This window comes from Mus caroli, unplaced genomic scaffold (genome assembly GCF_978045245.1).
Source record: "Mus caroli unplaced genomic scaffold, Mus_caroli_1 scaffold_16, whole genome shotgun sequence".
NCBI lineage: Eukaryota > Metazoa > Chordata > Mammalia > Rodentia > Muridae > Mus > Mus caroli.
The window spans coordinates 19319426-19325425 of NW_028227271.1; positions in this window are offsets into that span (position 1 = coordinate 19319426).

A 6000-nucleotide genomic window follows, 5' to 3' on the forward strand; every position below is an offset into this window, starting at 1 on the left:
TGCTTGCTGAGGGTGGAGGAAATACAGAATAGGAAGTACAGGAAGGTAGTTGTAAATACCAGCGGTAGCCATGTGACCTTACAGAAAAGAGGTCTGTAACTGACATTTTTTGTCCTGTTAAAAACATGTTTGTGCATATAGAAAGCAGATACTGTGTTTTCTCCTATTTCATTTTGTTTTTTGTTTTTTGTTTTTTTTTTTGAGACAGGGTTTCTCTGTATAGGCCTGGCTGTCCTGGAACTTGCTCTGTAGACCAGGCTGGCCTCAAACTCAGAAATCCGCCTTCCTCTGCCTCCCAAGTGCTGGGATTAAAGCTGTGGGCCACTACTGCCCGGCTTTTAATTTGTTTTGTTTAGTTTTGGGTTTTTTTTTTTTTTTGCCATTTCTTTATAATGAAATGTAGTATCTATTGAGATGTCAGTGGTTATGTCTCACAAATCTACATTACCATATTTAAGGTATAAGACTAACCATTCTTCTAAAGACTTTGCTACCAAAGCCCTTGGGAGTCCAGAACCTTACATTCAAGGTTGCTAGGCACAGGAACTACAATATTTTGTGTTTTCTTAGCTGGATTTTGACCCCCCACCCCTTTGGTATGATTATTATCTGTTATGGCCCTGAGTATATAGCTTGGTTTTGATTTTTATAGCTCACTTAGAGAGAGACTTTGGACTTTTAAAGTGTTGAGATTTGTAAAGACATTGGGGTTTTAAGAAATACTTATTTTATATGTGTGTCTGAGCACATGTCTATGTACCACGTGCATGCAGTGCCCTCAGAAGCCAGACAAGTGTGTCAAATCTCCCGAAACTTATTATAAACTGTTATGAGACATACCCTTGTCTCCACTCCCAAATTTTTACTTTAATAAATTCTTTTAAATTTTATGTATGTGTTTTTGTCTGAATGTATGTCTGTATACCACAAGTGTGCCTGATACCCTTGGAAGCCAGAAGGTGTCAGGTAGGATCTTCTACAAATAGAGTTACAGATGATTGTGAGCTGCAATGTGGGTGCTGGGGATTGAATTCAGGTCCTCTGAAAAAGTAGCCAGTGCTCTTGACCATTGACCCATCACTTGCTCTGCTTAGGGGCTTTTAAAAAGCTCGAATACATTATACAGTATGTATTATATAAAGTAAACATGAGACTTTGGAGACTAGAGGTGAAAGTTAAGGTTTTAAAGTAATGATGTGTTTGTGAAGTTGACTACGTAGGATCCCCTGGGGAAAAAGCCTCAATGTAGGCTTGTCATGTTCACCTGTGGGCACATCTGTGGGGGTTTGGGGTTGTCGTGACTGTCTTAACTGCTGTGGGAAGATCCACCCTAAATATGGGAGGGGCCTTCTATTAGTGCTCAGATGAAACAACATGGAAGCCAGAGAGTTTGGCTCTTTTGCCTGCTTGGCCTTCATTCTTGATGGCAAGTTCATCTATGCTGCTGCTGCTGCTGCTGCTGCTGCTGCTGCTGCTGCTGCTGCTGATCCTTTAGCTGACTTTAGGACCAACTTCTTCAGGCTTCCAGTGTTGATGGAAGGCCCAAAGCTCCTCAGGAATCCTCCAGGGCTTCACTGCCTTGAAGGTACTGCTGAGGTACTGCTGAGGTAGGTACTTAGCCTTTGGGCCTGAGCAGATACCAGATTCTTGGTCTTTGTAGTGTGAGACAACTGTACTCAGACCATATTGTGTAAGCTAATAAATCTCATCTTAATTAACTCTATATCCATCCTCTCAGCTCTCTTCCTCTAAAGAGCCCTAAGATTGTGCACCCCTGTCCAAGAGTCAGCTTCCCACCCCACCCCCCATTTTGCTTTGTGTAGTCCCTGGCTCTGTTCCTAATGAGTGAACAAATGTAACAAGAGTCTTCTCCTACTTGCCTTGACTGAGTCTCCCATTGACAAGCTACTTAAATGGAGAGAATTAACTTTCCCAGCCCCTGAAGTACTCAACTTCTGAGCTAAGTCTTTTGTCCCAGGATACATGAGTTTTGGGTGTGAACTTTGTAGATGGCAGTATGTCACAATGTTAGAAGATTGGACACTCCTAAAAGGAGGAGAGGTTGAAGACAAAAGTGAGACACTAAAACTGAGTTCTTGAGAACGTAGGAGAGATTGAAAGCCAGGCCCTCAACTGATGCAGAGGCATTTCCTTAGGGGAGAGGGTGGAAAAAGCTCAGGTTCTCCAGGGACCTGAGAGCCGCCACTTTTCTTTCCATAATGCCACTGTTCCAATGCTCTGCTCATTTCGTCTTGGCACATGCTGTTCGTCCTCATGCCTGACACTGGTATGAGATGGTGATAGACGTGAGAATCAATCTTGAGACTCATGAAGACAGAGGGTGAACTCTGAGCTAAACCATAGCATTCAGTTCCAGGAAGGAGGGAAGAATGTGATTCCACAGAGGAGGGAACAGAGGTGACCTCTCACTTTAAAAGAGATAGTGGGTGTGGAATGAGAACCCAGAAAAAGGATCCTGGAAGCTGCACTGTTTGTTCATGGTGGCAACAGACTTGTTCTTATTCATAAACTAGACCTCAGAAAACAGCTGGCTAAAATAGCACTTGTGTGGGTTCCACCAGTATTCCAGACCGTTCCCACTTAGTGCCATTTTCATCTTATCATTTTCATCTTATCATTGGAAACCACTCCGCTTTCCACATGCAGCCCCTTGGCTGCAGACTGGGCTTCCCCTTCAGAACCCAGTCTGTGCATACTCTGCCTCTGCTGCAGAGCTCCCTCAGTGTTACTATAGCTTCTGATGATGGCTATTTTGGTACATCCCAAAGTAGGGCAGGAAGGATTTACCATAACTTAGGAATTGAGTGAGGCTCTTACAAAAGGCTCACAGAACAGACAGCTTTTACTAGAGCTTGAACCTGCTTTTCCCCCAACCTCAGGCCCTAGAATTGTAACCAGATTCCTTTATGAAGTCTTATGGTGTAGAATTTTAAGATGCTCAAAATTCAAAGCCTCCACCCTCATCTGTGACTGCTGCCACAGTCTTCCCATCTGGAGTAAAAAGCATTATGCTTGGGGGACAAACCATCTTCTCAGACCCCTACATCTAATCAGTAAATGTCTCCATTCACTCTTCCTCCAAGGCATACACGGCCATTATCCAGCCACATGCCAATTAATGTTAATTTAGCTAATGATACCTAGGTATTTTCATTAAATACTAACCTAGATATTGCTGTGAAGGTAGTTTTAAGAGTCTGTAGACTCATAAAAGCTGATAATGGGTTTTATTAAATGATTTGAAGCCACCTCCCAAAACAAACAAGAAACCAAACACCCGGCCTCTGAAGAAGGAATTCCTCCAGCTAACTACTTCCAGACCCCATCTGCAATGTCGGCTGTCCCTTCTATCCAGCCTGCTGTCCTACTGTGTAGACTTTGAGCTTCCAACTTTCCCAACCTCATGAGTCAATCCCTTGAAATCTCTCTAAAAAAATGAAACACTCTTGACGACTACAGTCCTTGTTTCTATGATGTTATATGGCCATTACTGGTTGCTAGAACTGCCTTTTCCCGCTGCTTAGTCCAGCCGGTTGTGGGTCTTCACCTGGTAGGATGGCCTGGACCTTTACTCCTAATGGGTTTGGGCCATTTATTCTTCTGCCTCAGCTGCACTGTCTTTAGCTCATTGCCGAAGCTGGTCACAAGACATGGTGATCCTGACAAGTGTGCTGAGTGGTCCAGAATCCAGACACTTCCTCGCCTCCAACTTCCCTTTATTAGTGAGTATCTGTCACCCAGACAGCACAGTAATTCCCTTCTTTGCCAGTTTCTTCAGTGCCGTGAGGGACCTAAAATGGCTGAACACTCTTAGCTGCTGGTTGAATGGAACCATTGTTTCATAGCAGAAGCATTCAGGCATCTTACCTTGGGCACCAGACCCCTGGGTCAGCAGAGCAGAGCATTCAGGCATGGGAAGCAAAGAGTATTGCTAGTCAACTGGGGCTACTAGATAATAGCAACACTCTCATTTCCACTTCTTGCTTTCTGGAACCCTAGCTACTAGACCAAACAAGGCTGCTAGTACCCCTGTTGGTTCTGGTTTCTATCAGCTCTAATGCAAGAGCAGGTCTTTCTCGCCACCTCTGCTGTCATGTGCTCCCCTGTCACTATCTTTCTAAATCATTGCCAAGGGTTCAGAAGCTATGAATAAGTCAGCAAGTGAGTATGTAGGATGGCCTTAGAAGCATTTATGAGTTTTGTGGAAACATGGGCAGATAGAATTTTAGGCTAAGGAAATTACTCAGCGTGGAAAGTTCTAACAGGTCAGCTTGCTGGTTGTGAGGAGGGGGCAAAAGAGCAAGTTGGGGTATAGTGTGAGGGCTCCACAGTTTGCTTATTGTGATGGATTGGATATGCTTGGTCCAGGGAGTGGCACTATTTGGAGGTGTAGCCTTGTTGGAGTAGGTGTGTCACTGTGGGTGTGGGCTTTAAGACCTTCATTTCAGCTCCCTGGAAACCAGTATTTTACTAGCAACCTTCAGATGAAGATGTAGAACTCTCAGCTCCTCATGGACCATGCCTGCCTGGATGCTGCCATGTTCCTGCCTGGATGATAATGGATTTAACCTCTGAACCTGTAAGCCAGCCCCAATTAAATGTTGTCCTTATAAGAGTTGCCTTGGGCTGGGCGTGGTGGCGCACGCCTTTAATCCCAGCACTCGGGAGGCAGAGGCAGGCGGATTTCTGAGTTCGAGGCCAGCCTGGTCTACAAAGTGAGCTCCAGGACAGCCAGGGCTATACAGAGAAACCCTGTCTCGAAAAACCAAAAAAAAAAAAAAAAAAAAAAAAGAGTTGCCTTGGTCATGGTGTCTGCTCACAGCAGAAAAATCCTAAGATGCTTATGTATTTTATTACTAGTTTCAGAAAGCTCTGTCTGGGTATCAGAAGTGACTTTAGGATTATTTAGATAAACGATCTTACACTGCTAGCTAGCTTTCATGGTACCAGAGGATGTTATACAGGTTTGGGAGGCTGGGGAGGGGTGGGGAAAAACAACTCTCTTTTGACCCCTATAAACCACAGTACAAGTCACCAGGCCGAGTATCCCACTGATGTAGTAGTGGGTGGCTGTTATGAGGGTAGATCCATTCTCAATTTGAAGCATACTTCACAAAAAAGTATTTCATGCCTTATGTTGTAAACCCAGGCCAAATCCCATAGCTGAGATGTCTTAGGCCATAGGGGTGAGCATACCACTGTTGTGAGCTAAATTGCCATAATTGCAAGCTGCCTTCTGGATACTTATCTATACACATAGACAAATGCTATCCCCAGCCTAAGAGAAACTTCTTTTTAGTGCGAATGATGGTGAATGCAGAGACGCATGGGTGCTCAAGGCGCTGAGAAGGGTGATGATTGATGTATCCCCAAACAGGACACTGTGTCACCCCCTCTAAGACTCATGGCTGGTTGTGGAAGCAGGGATAGAATGGAAGAGCTGGAGAATAAGGAGAGGGCCCTGAAATGCTGTGTGCTGAGCATGACTTCACAGAGGCTGAGGCTGCCTACCATGGGCTAGCACAAGATTGGCCCTTATAACAGGCAGTTATAGATTAGGGTGGGGCTGATGGGTCTCCCGGATGACTTAGTGGACACTGATGGATTCTGAGAGCATGATACTTACTGTCCTCAACTTTGTACTAGCTGAGGCCCACTTGGCTGTAATAGTTCTAAGCACGTAGCTGTCCTGGGTAACTGGATCATAAAAGGCATACCATGGGAAGGACTTGTAGTGAAGGGGATCATAATGGGGAAGTGTGGGTAATTGAGTGCACTTTATACATTCACGATGTGGTTTAAGAGCAAAGTCAGTAAAAGCATGCTTTAAGCATCTTAGAAGGCTGGGGAGATGACTCAATCAATCGAGTGCTTGCCCCACAAACATGAGGACCAGAGTTCTGATGCCCAGGACTCACATAAAAACTGGCATGTCTGTAACTCTAGCGCTTATGAAAGGCAGGACAGAGACAGGTGAAT